Below are 14,103 nucleotides of genomic sequence, written 5' to 3'. Positions count from 1 at the left end.
AGAATATACGAGACCAACCATTTTGGCTCCAAGTACAACCTTAGCATAAAGGGTTAAATAAAGCAGTGGCATACTGGCACCAAAATGGTTTCAGGACTAAAAAGATGAAAGATGTTATTTCATTCACTTGATGACTATTATCATTTTGCCCCTTAAGAAAGCATACCAAACATACTTAGTCAGGGTGAGGTTTAAAACTATGTAACACAGTATGAGAGTTTCTCCATGCTAGGGTTATGAGAAGTTAAGATTTTCATTCTCCACTTACTAGGAGGTATTACTCTAAGACGACAAGGAGAATGACTTAGAGATTGGATTGTAAAGAAAACCTTGGATTAAACAAGCTAGCACTCTTGAGCCAACAAGCTGTTCTTGTCATCTGCCAAGAAGAAAGTGGTCATCTGGGGCACATAAAGGATTTAGCAAGGCTGCATTTCACAGCATTGTCCTACTAATTTCTTCAACTAAATTTAGGATTTCTCTCATCAGCTGTGTTCCAGTCCATGTAAGAACATGAATTAAAGCACAGGCATCCCACTTAGTTTACCATCTTGCGAGAAACCTGGGCTTGCACAAATTGTTCTGAATAAACTTCAGAGCTGTTATGGTTGGGTTTTTTGTTTTTTGTTTTAAACTAAAACTGGGACAAACATGGAATGTAAAAAGCATCAAACGCCAAATTGTGTGCGCAAAGAGTTTATAATTGCTTCTAACCCTCAGAGAACGTTCTTGGGTGGAGTTACAGTAGTAAGACAGACATCATTAACACAGAAAAAGTCAGATCGGGAGACATGATTGTGTTTGGATTTCATCTAACCCAGCCTAGCTTCTTGGCAGCACCTTATTTTTATAGTTTTCTTCTGCAAGAGGAAGTCATTACTTGATGAGGAAAAGTTATTAGCCTTGCCTACAGTAACATGGTACTTACAAGATGTAGCTTGAACGATCTGATCTAGCCTTACTGGCCACATCAGCATAGCAAAGCAGGAAGCAAAGCACCCCCATACCCTCAGGAATCCTTATCAGACTAGAGGAGTGCCTTCACAAACCATACAGCACAATAAAAAGAGGAGACTACAGCAAAATTAACCAATCTACCAGGCTCAATATTACCTCCATTAAGCAAAATCAGTCTCATTCCCCATTGAAGATGATGAGGGCATGCTTTCTTCTTTAAGTTTTGTTAGTTCTGCTTCCAAATCCTGGCCACAGAGGACTGATGTTCAATGACGTTACAGAAGTATTTCCATGTACATGGATGCACTCAAACATCATCCTTAAAACAGTGCCAACCAAGGAGCTTTCATTACAAACAAAGTTTAGGACGATTCTTTCCATTCATTGGCAAGGCATGAGCTGGCAGCGCATGCATGCGAGCTTCACTGCTGCAATTAATTCTGATGCTTCACTACTGAGCTCTTCTCCCTCCCTTCTTCCTCGCCTTTGTTCTCAATAAGCCATGCATAGTGGAGGAGCACTGTCTGCAGTAATTTAAGCACCACAGCAAAAGCCGGAGGATTGAATCAAGCCTTTAACCAATGTGGGGGACATAAATGTTCTGTGTGTCCAAGCCAAGAACAGAAAAAGCCTAATAAATCAATAGCTCCTGTAATGCTGTGGATGAGATTGTTCTGAAGGTCTTATGCAAGGAAAGCACTTAGGTTAAAATGCCTGGACTTTGCACAGAACCCCTGTATGCTCCAAAACACCTCTTTTCCTCCCTCTTCTTCCATTCCAGTCAGCGATTCCCTAATTGCTTCAGGGGCCCAGGAGGCCCAGGGAAGGGCTGCATCTTTGTCTGGCTGCAGCAGAAGCCACTTAGTGGGGCTGGAAGTGGAGGGAGGAGGAACAAAATAAAAGCACAGGAGTTCTGCTGCGGCTTAAATTCTGGTGATTAGCTGCTCATATGACCGTAGTAGGAGGACTCTTTTCAAGGCTGCTTGAAACACCAGTTGAGAAAAAAGGAGGGAGACGCTGGAGTAGTGTATTTGCTGGGACTTGCTCACTGCCAACATTTTTTTTTTTAAAGCAAGAAAATGAAACGGCAGCAACAAGGGAGAAGAGGATGGGAAGAAGTATTCCATGCACTTTTCCAACAAGGGACTTACATATGAACCAAGTACATCCAGAGGGACTTTAGTTACCCAAAACTAGAGTCACACACACACACACACACACACACTTGCCTGCAGATGTAGTGCCACAGATAAGAAGTTAGCAAGCAAAACACAGACAGAAGAGAGTCCCAGAGATCACCAGGGGCCAGCATTGCATAGGACATTATACAACGAATGAGCAAGTTTGGGAGAGTAACCAGAAGTTAAGATGAAATTTAAGATCAAAACACTGAATCAGCAGAGAAATTTAGGGAGGCAGAATGTAACTTCCAAAGATGGAACTTGGCCAACATTTTTGCAGAATATCTTTAACTTCCTGTAAACACCACCAAAGCCTTCAGTAAGGCACAGACTGCAAGCAGTTTATGCTTCACCTGAGACTTGGCACTTCCAGTAGCAGCATGCCAGATACCACCACCCAGACACACTGTTAGGACTTGGGGAACTGCGTCACAAACTTACCCTGAACTCTCCCATCTCAACTTCTGCCCGTCTAAGACCCTCTCTCCTAACTGCTAAACTACTTGTTTACTTCACAAGTCCTCCTGATATTAGAGCAGAGATGTTGTGGCTTCAGATCACAAGAAAAAACTATTCATAGGGACAACTTAACTTGTTCACTGCTGAAAACAACTGCAGGACAGGAGCAGAGGAGAACTGGAGAAAAACAACAAAAATAAATTAGTGCTACAAGTCCATTTTAGCTTGTGTAGCTAGTATGGTCCTCCAATGCTTAAAGCCTGAAATGTGCTTTATAAGTTAGATTCAGAATGTATTATATACTCTTTCGTCTAATTAAAATTCAACCTGGTACAAGGCTGCTTGTTTGATTAAGCTTCTAAGTGTTTTACTGCCCAGATTTGAGACAACTGCATAGAAGGAAACAGACGTCTAAGTACAATTGATGAACAGGAGGAAACCAAACCAAACAACGCATGGCTCAATGCCAAACAACAACCTTGTTAGAAAACACCGTGGCCCCTGCAGTTTGTACAAGAGAAATTTGTTTCACTTGATTCAAAGCTGCATCAGGGTGCAGTACGAAGGGAATGGTTAAGGGAGCGCTGCTCCGCGTGGAATCTGAACCCGGCATGCAAGCTGCAAATCTCAGTGATCTGAGACACAATGCGTGCAAATCCCTTTATCCAATGTCCAGGGCTAATCATCAGTTGGCTAAGCCAGCCTTTTGTAAAGCCTCCTTAGCTTTATATTTGTACCACTCCTGTTTCTCAGTAATACAGCAGAGATTTCTACGAGGCTGACCCTGAATGCCTGCTCAGCAGTTCAATGAAAGAGTTTGCACTGATTGCATTTATTTATTTAATCATTTTGTATTTGTTGGCCCAAAAGAGCTACAAATCCTGTAGAATTGAGAACTTGTCTTGGCGCTGTTTTACATCCAGCTCTACTCTGAAGGGAGGGAGGGCTGGTAAACCCACCAGTGGTATTGTCCAACTTGGGAGGATGGGGAGGGTTCTCTTTGGCATCAGTACAGACTAAGGCAAGGCTCTGATGTTTTCAAATTTGTCTTGGTAAAGTGCATCCTCCTCTCTTCTCCCTTTCTTACACCAAGTCTGAAGCACTTGGAAAGTCCAACTCCATGTCAAATATAAACAAAGGTGACTGGACAGACAACCCAGGAGACCATCTCCCTTCTGCAACTACTGACAAATTTCAGGACTCCAGGAAGCTCCGTCTCCTGATGGCATTATTGATGACTGCCAATCTTACAGCAGACAAAGAATTACAAAGTTAGTTCTTGGCAGGTGACTGAAGGAGCAAGTGGAGTTTCAGAATTATTTTATTTAAAATTGTATTTGAATCTTTAAAACTGCTTCAGCAATTTTGAATAATAAATATTAAATATTTAAAAGCTCTCCAAGCATTGGACATTCACTTCCAAGGTCTGTCTAGGTATAAAAATGATCACAGTTTGAAAAACAAATAAACCAACCAGCCAACCCTGATTTAGTAGTGGAGAGGGGCCCCGGTGCGGAAGTGTGGTGCCCCTGGGACCGCCCGAGCCGGGTGCCTGCAGGTGGGTACCACCTTGGGGGGAGGGCCGCCACTGCCGCGGAGGGAAGCACCAGCCCCCCACCGCAGCCGAGGGACTGCTCCGCTTGCCTTCCCCTCCCCACTGGAGAGGCAGGTAAGTCAGCCCGTGTGTGCACAACACCAGGGTTTAATCAGCCCTAAATTGAACTGGTGTTTTTTAAAACCCACCGCTTCAATTTAGGGCCCTGTTTCATCTACACATGCCCTATGGATACTAAGAATGACAGAGGAGCTGCTGAGTGAAAAATACATTTGTGCCCTTTTGGCTTCCTTATGACGCACAGAAGGTGGCATGAAAGCTTTTCTCCTTGATCATTTTCTATTTGAGAAGAATCAAGAATATCCTTTGGCTTAGCTTGAGGATCTGAAAGGCATTAAAAGGGTATCCTGGGATGAGAAGGCTCATATAAGAATTGGGTGGTTGAAGCCTTTTTCACAGAGGCACTGGAATCACAGAGATGCATTTTTTTTAAACTAACCCCTTTCAACTGATTTGAATTAGGAGTTACTCCCCACTTCCCTCCAGGTTGTATTTGCACAGTATTTCTGGTACTATCATCCTACCAGTTCTTGACTTGTTCAGAGGCCAAAACAACCAAGATCTGTACTACTTATGGAAAACAACAACCAGCCTACCAGCCATCCGAAAGAAAATCTTCCAGTGCTTCTTTCATTTTTATTAATTGCACACGTTTTAAAGTCCTGCGCCACACATTTGGATGGAAGCCCTTTAAAAAGGATTTTCTTGAGTTTAGGAAGACTAATATCTGATTAATTTTATTTAAAAATGGACTTTGCAAGTGTAACTCTCCTTCCACAAAAGGTATTTAGAAAGAGACTAATGCTGACAAAACACTCAACTTCAAGACACCGTGAGACCTGGAGCTTTGTTAACAAGTAGGTTTAAGTCAAGCTTCCAAGAACCTATTGCCTCACATCCAGTCTTGGAAAATGCCCCACCTGGTTCTTTGCAAGGAACATTTTTTAAATAACACAGAGCACAGTTACTAGTACAGTACTTCACTTTAACCACTGGTGGTAAGAGATTTGATAGATAGTTATTATAAACTACAATGACCAGAGAGATTGCTGAAAGTCCAATAGTCTCTAGTGAGCATGGCTCACTTTTGACTGCTGAAGGAGTCAATAGTCATAAAATATGGTTACTCCCAGTGTCTATCATCACTTCAGTGACAGGAGAAACCTTGTGTAAAATTGTTTGATCATGAGGTAATTAGAAAGTTTCCACACTGATACAAGCAGATCAAATCACAACCATCTGAGCTTAACCCACATAACCACCAACACACCAAGCTGGTAGTCTTTTGGTTTCCATGCTTACTGCAACTTGGAGAGGCTGCAGGGGCTTACAAATGGCCCCCTTCATTTCCCTGCTGGCATGTCTTGCTGGCACGAAGGAGCAACAAGCCTGTAATAATCTGATTACTCCTAGCGTGGGTTTAGTCTGGAGAACTTTCATCATATGGTATTTCATAGGATAATAGAAAGTTAGGGCTGGGAGGCACCTCAGGAGGTCATCTGGTACTCAAAGCAGGACCCCCTCCCCAACTAAATCATCCCAGCTAGGTCTCAAACCCCTCCATGGATGGAGATTTCACCACCTCTGTAGGTAACCCGTTCCAGTGCTTCACCACCCTCCTAAGCGAGAGGTTTGTGTCTAATATCCAACCTACATTTCCCTTGCTGGAACCTGAGACAATTGCTCCTTGTTCTGTCATCTGACACCACTGAGAACAGTGCAGCTCTAACCTCTTTGGACCCAACAACCCTGCATGCAGGGAGGTGAAGGCTGCTATTAAATCCCTTCTCAGTCTTCTTTTCTCCAGACTAAATAAGCCCAGTTCCCTCAGCCTCTCCCAGCCCCTTAACCATTTCTGTTGCCCTCTGTCAGACTCTCTCCAACTTGTCCACATCCTTTCTGTAGTGGAGGGCCCACAACTGGACACTATTCCAGATGTGGTTGCATCAGTGCTGAATAGAGTCACTTCCCTTGATCTGCTGGCAATACTCCTACCCATGCAGCCCAGGATGCCGTTAGCCATCTTGGGAACAAGGGCACATCCTACCCATGCAGCCCAGGATGCCGTTAGCCACCTTGGGAACAAGGGCGCATTGCTGGCTCATATCCTGCTTACTGTCCACTGTAACCCCCAGGTCCTTTTCTGCAGAGCTGCTGCTTAGCCATTGGTTTACTTTGGGAAAACTCAAAAGGGCATTATAGGCACTTCAATTTTATTTTGAAAGGTACCATATCTTCTTACATACAACATGCCCCCAACTTTAATGTGCACCTTGTTTCCGAAAGGCAGATGAAAGAAAAAAAATCTCTTTGTAGTAAGTAACTGAGTCACAGCAGCTCAGGAGCTGGGCCTGCTCTTTTGTCATTTGTCAGAATCTTCTCACTGCGCGAAACCCTTCCTCCACCAACCTGCAAAGTGTTCTTCCCTGCTTTCTCCCCACATTTAACTCGGGTAACCCAATATTTGGACTCTTTCATTTGGACTCTGTCCCACAGTCTGTGTAGTTGCAGCAGGGTTTTTTTCCAAGTGACCTGAAGCTTAGCACAAGTTACTGTGCAGCAGCCTGGTATTAAAGGGAGAAAATAGGGTATTTTATAAGCAATTTCCAAGCTCACACATGTGGAAAAGTAGAACAGATCCCCTTCCCAAACTGTAAAAGTACAGTTGTGATTAACTAGTAGAGGGCTCTCCAAACTAGGTTAGATTAGGGCTGTATGTACAAGAGCAAGTCATCCCTTTAGACCCAGTCCGCTTTGTAATTTTTTTTCTTTCATTGCTAATACCCATCGGCCACTTTGGGAGAACCAATTGGCCGTTAATGCCATTTTAGAACTCCTCTGGCCACGGTTATAGAAAAAAGGTGCTTAAAATTCTGGCAGCAACTTCACACCACCACACTCAACCACACCTGAGTTGAACCAGCATTAACAAAGATATTTTTGAAAGACTTCTCCGCTGCAGACAAAGGTTGTGATGACTCTGAAAGCCACACAGCACGCGGAAGACGCATTGCGATTCTGTTTCAGGCACAAATATGAATGAAGGGACTTCCCCTCCGGCCCAGGGAAAACGCACGAGCATGAGTGTGGAACGGTACTCGGATCCCCTGGAGAAAGAGCAGGCTCAACATGAAACCCCAGGATCCTGGTTTCAAAGCTGAACGCCCATCCAAGTCAGCTAAGATTTGCTCAGTGTTGGATGCCAATGGCCTGCTTGTTCCACCACTTCCCGTCCTCACAAGAAACTGGCCCAAACTGCCGGTGTCACATTCCTGATAGGGAGAGATGGACTTAGTTGCCTTCAGTCCCTGCTGCCACCCACGTTTTCAGGGCCAGTCCCATTCTCAGTACTCCTTTTCTGGGGGAGATTTGTCAAAGTAAGCAGGGAAGGAGCTTGCAACCCCCACTATCCTTTCAGCAGCAATGGGATTCACTTGTTCCTACTGCTTTGGAGCCGCCATGGATCCACTACCTTCTCAGCAGCAAGGGAAAGCCAAGAGGAAGGCCCGCGGAGCTGAAATACTTGCTGTGCAGAAGGCAGGGATTCGCAAACTGCAGCAAGAGGAGGCAAAACGAGCTCTCCGAGGCTGCTGCCAGTTGTCTCCCCCTGCTGCCAGGCAGCCCTGCTGGGCAAAGCTCCCAGTAAAAGTTATTCAACTGCCGAGTTCAGCAATTGCCAGGCACGCCGAGAGAAGGCAGTCCTTAAAGAAAGGGGCTGAGCTCCCAAGCACCGACCCCTCAGGGCTGGGGTGAAAGGCATGTTGAGTCTACCCAAGACAGCACAATGCTATATGCCTGCCCCACCACCCCCCCCCCCCCCCCCAACTGCCGGAGAAGCTTCCGGGCTCCTTCCCTCCTGTTGCCGAAGGAACAAACTCCTGAAAACACTGACGATCCGTTAACTCGGGGCTGGGCTGGATCCGGCCCGCCAGGCACCTTCGCCGGCCTGCGGCGCCCCGCACCAAATTGTGCCCCGCCCAGCCCTTCTGCCCACGGAAATGGCAGCGAGGCACCCAACCCCAGCCTCTCCTGTTATGTCTCGCTCCCACCCTCGTGGGTGGAAGGGCCGGCCCTGCTAGCGCTGGCAACACTGCTGCTGCAGGCTTCGCAGCGTCCTGCTCCCTCCGGGAAGCAGGTGGGGCTGCAGCGGGGCGGGAGCTTGGGTGGGCAGGGTGTGAGCGTGGGGTTATGGGGACGCCACCCACACTCCCCCCATGGCGCACAGTCCCCGGGCGGGGTGGGGCGCGGCAGCATGCTGTTGCCTGGCTCCTGGATCCAGCCAGCGCTGCGAGGACATGGATCCAGACTGACATGGAGAGGCTCAGCAAATGGGCAGACAAGAACCTGATGGTGTTTAACACTGAAAAATGCAAGGTTCTCCACCTTAGGGGGAAAAACTTGCAGATCCATAGATGCTTCTCAAGCAAATCCCGGGACGTCATTCTCCCCCTGTACTCGGCCTTAGTGAGGCCGCAGCTGGAGTACTGTGTCCAGTTTTGGGCTCCACAATTCAAAAAGGATGTGGAGAAGCTTGAGAGAGTGCAGAGAAGAGCCACGCGCATGATCAGAGGTCAGGAAAACAGACCTTACGATGACAGGCTGAGAGCTATGGGGCTCTGTAGCCGGAAAAGCACAGGCTCAGGGGTGATCTGGTGGCCACCTATAAGTTTATCAGGGGTGACCACCAGTATCTGGGGAAAACTTTGTTCACCAGAGCGCCCCAAGGGATGACGAGGTCGAACGGTTATAAACTACTGCAAGACCGTTTCAGGCTGGACATAAGGAAGAATTTCTTTACTGTCCAAGCCCCCAAGGTCTGGAATAGCCTGCCATCGGAGGTGGTTCAAGCACCTACATTGAACACCTTCAAGAGTAAATTGGATGCTTATCTTGCTGGGATCCTACGATCCCAGCTGACTTCCTGCCCTTTGGGCAGGCGGCTGGACTCGATGACCTTCCGAGGTCCCTTCCAGCCCTAATGTCTATGAAAATCTATGAAACATGAAAAGGAGAAAGATAGCACACAGGGGTCTACATGTGCCATTAACGTGCTGAAAGCTTACTGCGCGTTATGTTTTCCCCGGGAGCACGTCTACATGTGCGCCTGTTGGAAGCAAATTTGCTCCCTATGGGAGCAGTTCAAGGCAGGGATACTCCTGCCTTGCTCTGCTCTCATACGGCAGCCAGGGGGAGCTCTAGGCTCCCCTGGGTGCAAGCCCCTGGCTGGCAGGGGGCTGTCCCGCCTCCATAGCAGCTGCTTCGCACCCCTGTCCTGGGCAGTTGCCTGCTGCTGGGGCAGAGGAGGATGCCCCAGCCCTCACTCAGAGATGAAAGCAAGGACCGAGCAGCAAGGGACAATGTCCCAGCCCCAGCTTCAACTGGCCAACTGCAGCGGGGGCTGGGAAGCAGGCAGCTACCCAGAGGAGGGGACAGTTCTCCTGCCCCTGCTGACTAGCCTGACTGGGAGCAATTTGCTCCTGATCAGCCATCTACCCATGCGCTACTGCCTAGTAGCTACTGAGTGGTAAATCTACTACACAGTAGAAAGCCATGCAGTAGACTAATCTACTGCATAGTAGCTGCTGTGCACGGTTACACAGTGATGCTTTGCTGCACAGTAGGTTAGTCATGGTTGATTCATCAACCATGAATCCTGAACAAACTCTTTTGAAACCTTTTAATGAATTAAAATGTTACCCAAGATATGTTCACAAATAAGATGGGAGACAGTACCTAAAATTTGTGTTGGCTTCTTTTTAAAAGTTCTCTTAACTCCTTTTCCAGCAGTTCCCTCTAAAACAACATGGGGAATTTAGATATGATGCAGCAGGAGACTGGCTTTTGCAGTGTCGACTTTCGCAAGACAACTTTTAATATTATGGATTAGCAATGACCCAACCCTTCTCTCACTGGTCATCTCACCTTTTTTAAACTGCTTTCCTCTCATTTTAAAATGGGTTCTACATCTTGCCCTCTCCGTTATGAAAACACAGGAAGGTTATGTTCTTGGCTGTGCTCCTTTAATCAACTCTCTTCTTCCTCTGGGAGATCTCTAAACTAGTTTGAGCCAGGGTCATCTGCCTGTCAGCTCTGGGCTGCACCAAGCACATGCTACTAAATACTTCCAGAGAAAAGTCTTTCTTCTAAAAGAAACATGTATTAGCCTGGAGGAACAGAATGGCAGTTATTGCCAAGATCAGAAAGCACGGGAATGACCCTTGATCCTGAACAGTCTTTTCCCTCTAAAGCTGCCTTGTTTGCGTCTTATGTCTGCCTCCTTGTGACTTAAACACTTTATCCCATGACAATGGTAGGGAACTTGTAAGAGGAAGTTTGGAGCAACTTTCCCTGGACTGGTTCTCCAGCTTTGGCTGTCTTTCAATTCCTTTCCAAACTATGAAGGAAAGGTGCTTTTGTAATGCATTTTCCATCTCTCTGGACCTTTCTCTTCTCTTCCTATTTCGGTTCTTTTTTGAGTTTCTAGGCATTTCTCCATAAACACACCAGGCAATGTAAACTGCCACATACAGCAAGTTACACAGGATGTAACATTGTGTCTGCAAAACTGAACTGCAGTTCATATTACTGTACATGTGTGAGGAATTATTGACCAGATCCATATGATTACAGCCAATACTGTGGCTTCAAAACGAGAATGATTGTGTGCAAGTAAATAACTTGTGTTACCAACATGAGGCAGTTATGATTTCCTGTTCTATAATGGCAGGGAGTGATGAACCATATGGCTTTGTCATGTGCTGACACTCTTAGCAACCTAGTCTAAAGGGAAAACAAAAATCTACAATACCACCAAAAGGTGACAAGACAGAGTCATCTAATACAATAGCCTAGAAGCTATTTAATCTCAATGCTCAGCTTGCAGGGGTAACCAACAACTTGTTAGCCCAAGTATTACCCTTTCATAGGTATCACCAGAAACAGGTGGACTAAAAATTCCTTCCCTATCTTAATAGCTCAGCTTTCACTCATCTCTTGCACTAGATCCCTGATCGAAGCCTTCCAGCTTACACACAATCCACATTTCTAACATGGAAACAGAAAACACAGTATCTTTAAGTCTTCAAGCTTCTCTCTCAGTCATAAAAAATGAGAAGTACAGAACCAAGCTCTCTTTCCTTTCCAGGTCACCTTTGGATCTGTGATGCCTTTCAATGCTATTCTAGCCATTAATCAGAGTAACATAAAGAAAAAGAATGGCAAAGAAAAAAAAGCGCAAATACTTTGAATGCTTTGGGTATTTTTACTTTTTTTATCCCAACAATGTGGCTCTGTCTTCTAGGAACAAGAGCACAGAGCCCAAATACAGTATGTCATTCTCCTATTTTCCTCCTATGGATCTCCATTTATTTTCAACCGCTCCCCTTCCACTCCCTCCAGTATCTCCTGACACAAGTTGTAGTTGGATTTTAAGCTGCAGGCAGCCAACAGGCTGACCTTTCATAACCTCTGAACAAACGGTGATGTGTCAGGATTGCTGACTCAAAAAAAGGGCATTGCAAGGCATAGAAAAACAAAACCATTTCAAACAAAGCCTACATTGAACAGAATTGCCACAAAACAGAAAAGGAAATTAAGTCTATACTTCTATACTTGTTTTTTTTGTGCGGGGGGGGGGGAGGAAGGGGGGAGGGGGCGGGGAAATCCTTGTTCAATCTCACATGAACCAATACATATGAAATATTACTAATGCTATGGAGAGTGAAAAAAGTTTAGCTACTTCAGAAACTACTTAATCTACATCTAGTTTTTGGAAGACAGACTTGACATAAAAGCAGCAGCATCTGCTATTTTTTTGGTTCAAACAGCCAGTTTCAAGTTTGCCCATAAAGAGTGCTTGTAAAACAGATACACACAAGGTGGAAGTCAGGGGCATATTTTGGTTTTGAAGAGCAAGGACTTATTGCACAAGCCACATACATGGTTCATGCTGTAAACAGTCCTAAAGGCTGTCAGTCCTATTACTTCCTCTGGGCTTTCTGGAGGTTACAGCAGTGTTTTGTATCTTTTCAGGTTCTGAAGCGCTCTGTCCTGTTTAAAGGCACCAACTCCACATCACGGCATTGTGGACTGCTGTAGGGAAGTCCTTCCTGGGGGCTTTGAAGTCAAAGTTGCTTGCTATAACTGCAGCAGCTCTAATGGGCTGCTCAAAGGACAAGGGGCTTTTGTAGTAGAAATCATTTCCAATCACTCAACCAAACAAAAACACAGCTTTCCTGCGCGTACAAGGAACCTCCGACATCACGACCAAGCCACCTACCTACATACAAAGAACTGAACAAGTGCTCTTAAACACCAGCTGGTTGTCTAGTTTTTAAATACTCTCTTTCAAGTTAGGCAGATTCAAGAGATTTAGACTTGGAACATTACAATATCACAGGTCCAAAGAGGGGGCCAAAAAAAGTGACACAGTTACAGAAGGCAAAGAACATAAGAGCAAATTTAAATTTGGTTTCTCTGGTCCTAGCTATAAAAAAAAAAAAAAAATAGCAACTAGCAAACAGAATTTTAATAAGACAATTGTCAATGCTGGGAACAGAGCCTGACAAAAATGCTGAGCTTTTTTAAGCATTCATTGCCCATCACGAGTCTGTCTAGCAAAATCAGCCACACTCAACAACTAGATACGGGGAGGGTGGAAGGAACAAAACAAAACGCAACATACTGTTTCAGGAGGAGGCAAGAAGGAAGTTTCCATGCTGGTTCGGAAGTAAAAGAAGGAATGCTCAGTCTAAACCCAGCGTCAATCTCTAGCTCGAACATGCTGTACTTCAGAATAACGGTAGTGGAGCCTGGCTCCAGCCGTGTTAGGCTGAATTCACAGTAATCACTGTAATATGAAGCAGGAGGACCCTGGGTATGTTGGCAAGAGCCCTGGGTGGATGTTCTAGAAAGCAAAAGCAACAGAAAACAAGTGATCTGTGCTTGTCACATGAATGCTTTGTAACAGAGTTACTGAGCCCACTAAAAATATTTCCAGTCACTGAATCAGGCAGGAAGACATTTGCAGTTAGCTTCTTGCTCAATAAAGCAAGGAGAAAAAAGTATTTCCACTTGACCTGAACGTGATCAAGGCAGTTACAAAAAAGAACAGATAAAGGAGACCCCCTTTTTGTTGAAGCCTAAAGGCACTGTCGAACAATTGAGAGTACAGGACTAGAAGCCAGGAATGCTCGTCTTGCAACAAATCACAACCTCTCCAAGTTTCTATTAAGTGGCGTAAGGGGAATTTTTTTACTTTGGAGATTCTCTCATATAGACATGAGAAACAAGTAAATTCAGCAACTGCGAAGCAACGGACAGCACAGAAAGCTTGTGGATTTATGTGGCCACAGACAAGGCAAATAAAACAACTATGAACCTCTTTTGTCAGCAGAGAAGTTATTTTAAAACAAGGATCGAAAATAAATTTCGGAGTGGCCAGGGAAATGAATGGAAGCATGAGACTGGCTAAAAACAGATTCTCTGATCACCTTGGTTTTAGTAATTTATTCTGTGGATGGACAGAGTTGTGCAGCATTTCTGCTAATTATGCGTTTTTCATTAAAGTTAAGAATTACACTGACATGGCTCTGGGACTGTTTCTTCTGTCCAGTCTTCCTCATCTAGAAGCCCTGCATACTTGATTGCGAGGAAGTAAGGAATACAGATCCTGAGCGCTCCTGATAAGATGGGAAGGAGGTGATCTTCCCTGAAGTGAGACCTGGATTGGGCATTTTGCATCTGTTGGGGTGCTATTAGCTGAAAGCTAAGCAATTCTGACCTATGTTAAGAGGCACCCAATTAAGAGGCTCAATTACAAGAGGGTATTCCCACAAAATATCTTCGCTATTAAGTATACATACTGCTAAGAAGGAAGTTAATTTATGGGCT

At 45.1% G+C, this 14,103-nt stretch overlaps 1 protein-coding gene and 1 long non-coding RNA gene across 2 annotated transcripts in view; one reads left to right on the top strand and one right to left on the bottom strand.

Moving 5' to 3' along the window:
• The window catches only part of LOC112550392, a 74,118-nt gene extending 61,240 nt beyond the window's left edge, over nt 1-12,878 (top strand). Inside the window, exon 3 of the long non-coding RNA XR_003094213.1 lies at nt 12,244-12,878. This is a non-coding gene — a long non-coding RNA (uncharacterized LOC112550392). The remainder of the gene's footprint in view (nt 1-12,243) is intronic.
• TMCC1 (transmembrane and coiled-coil domain family 1) overlaps nt 1-14,103 on the bottom strand; it is a 169,903-nt gene that overhangs the window by 30,752 nt on the left and 125,048 nt on the right.

Source organism: Alligator sinensis, unplaced genomic scaffold, assembly GCF_000455745.1.
Source record: "Alligator sinensis unplaced genomic scaffold, ASM45574v1 scaffold451_1, whole genome shotgun sequence".
NCBI lineage: Eukaryota > Metazoa > Chordata > Crocodylia > Alligatoridae > Alligator > Alligator sinensis.
This window is presented reverse-complemented; position numbering and strand designations above follow the sequence as displayed.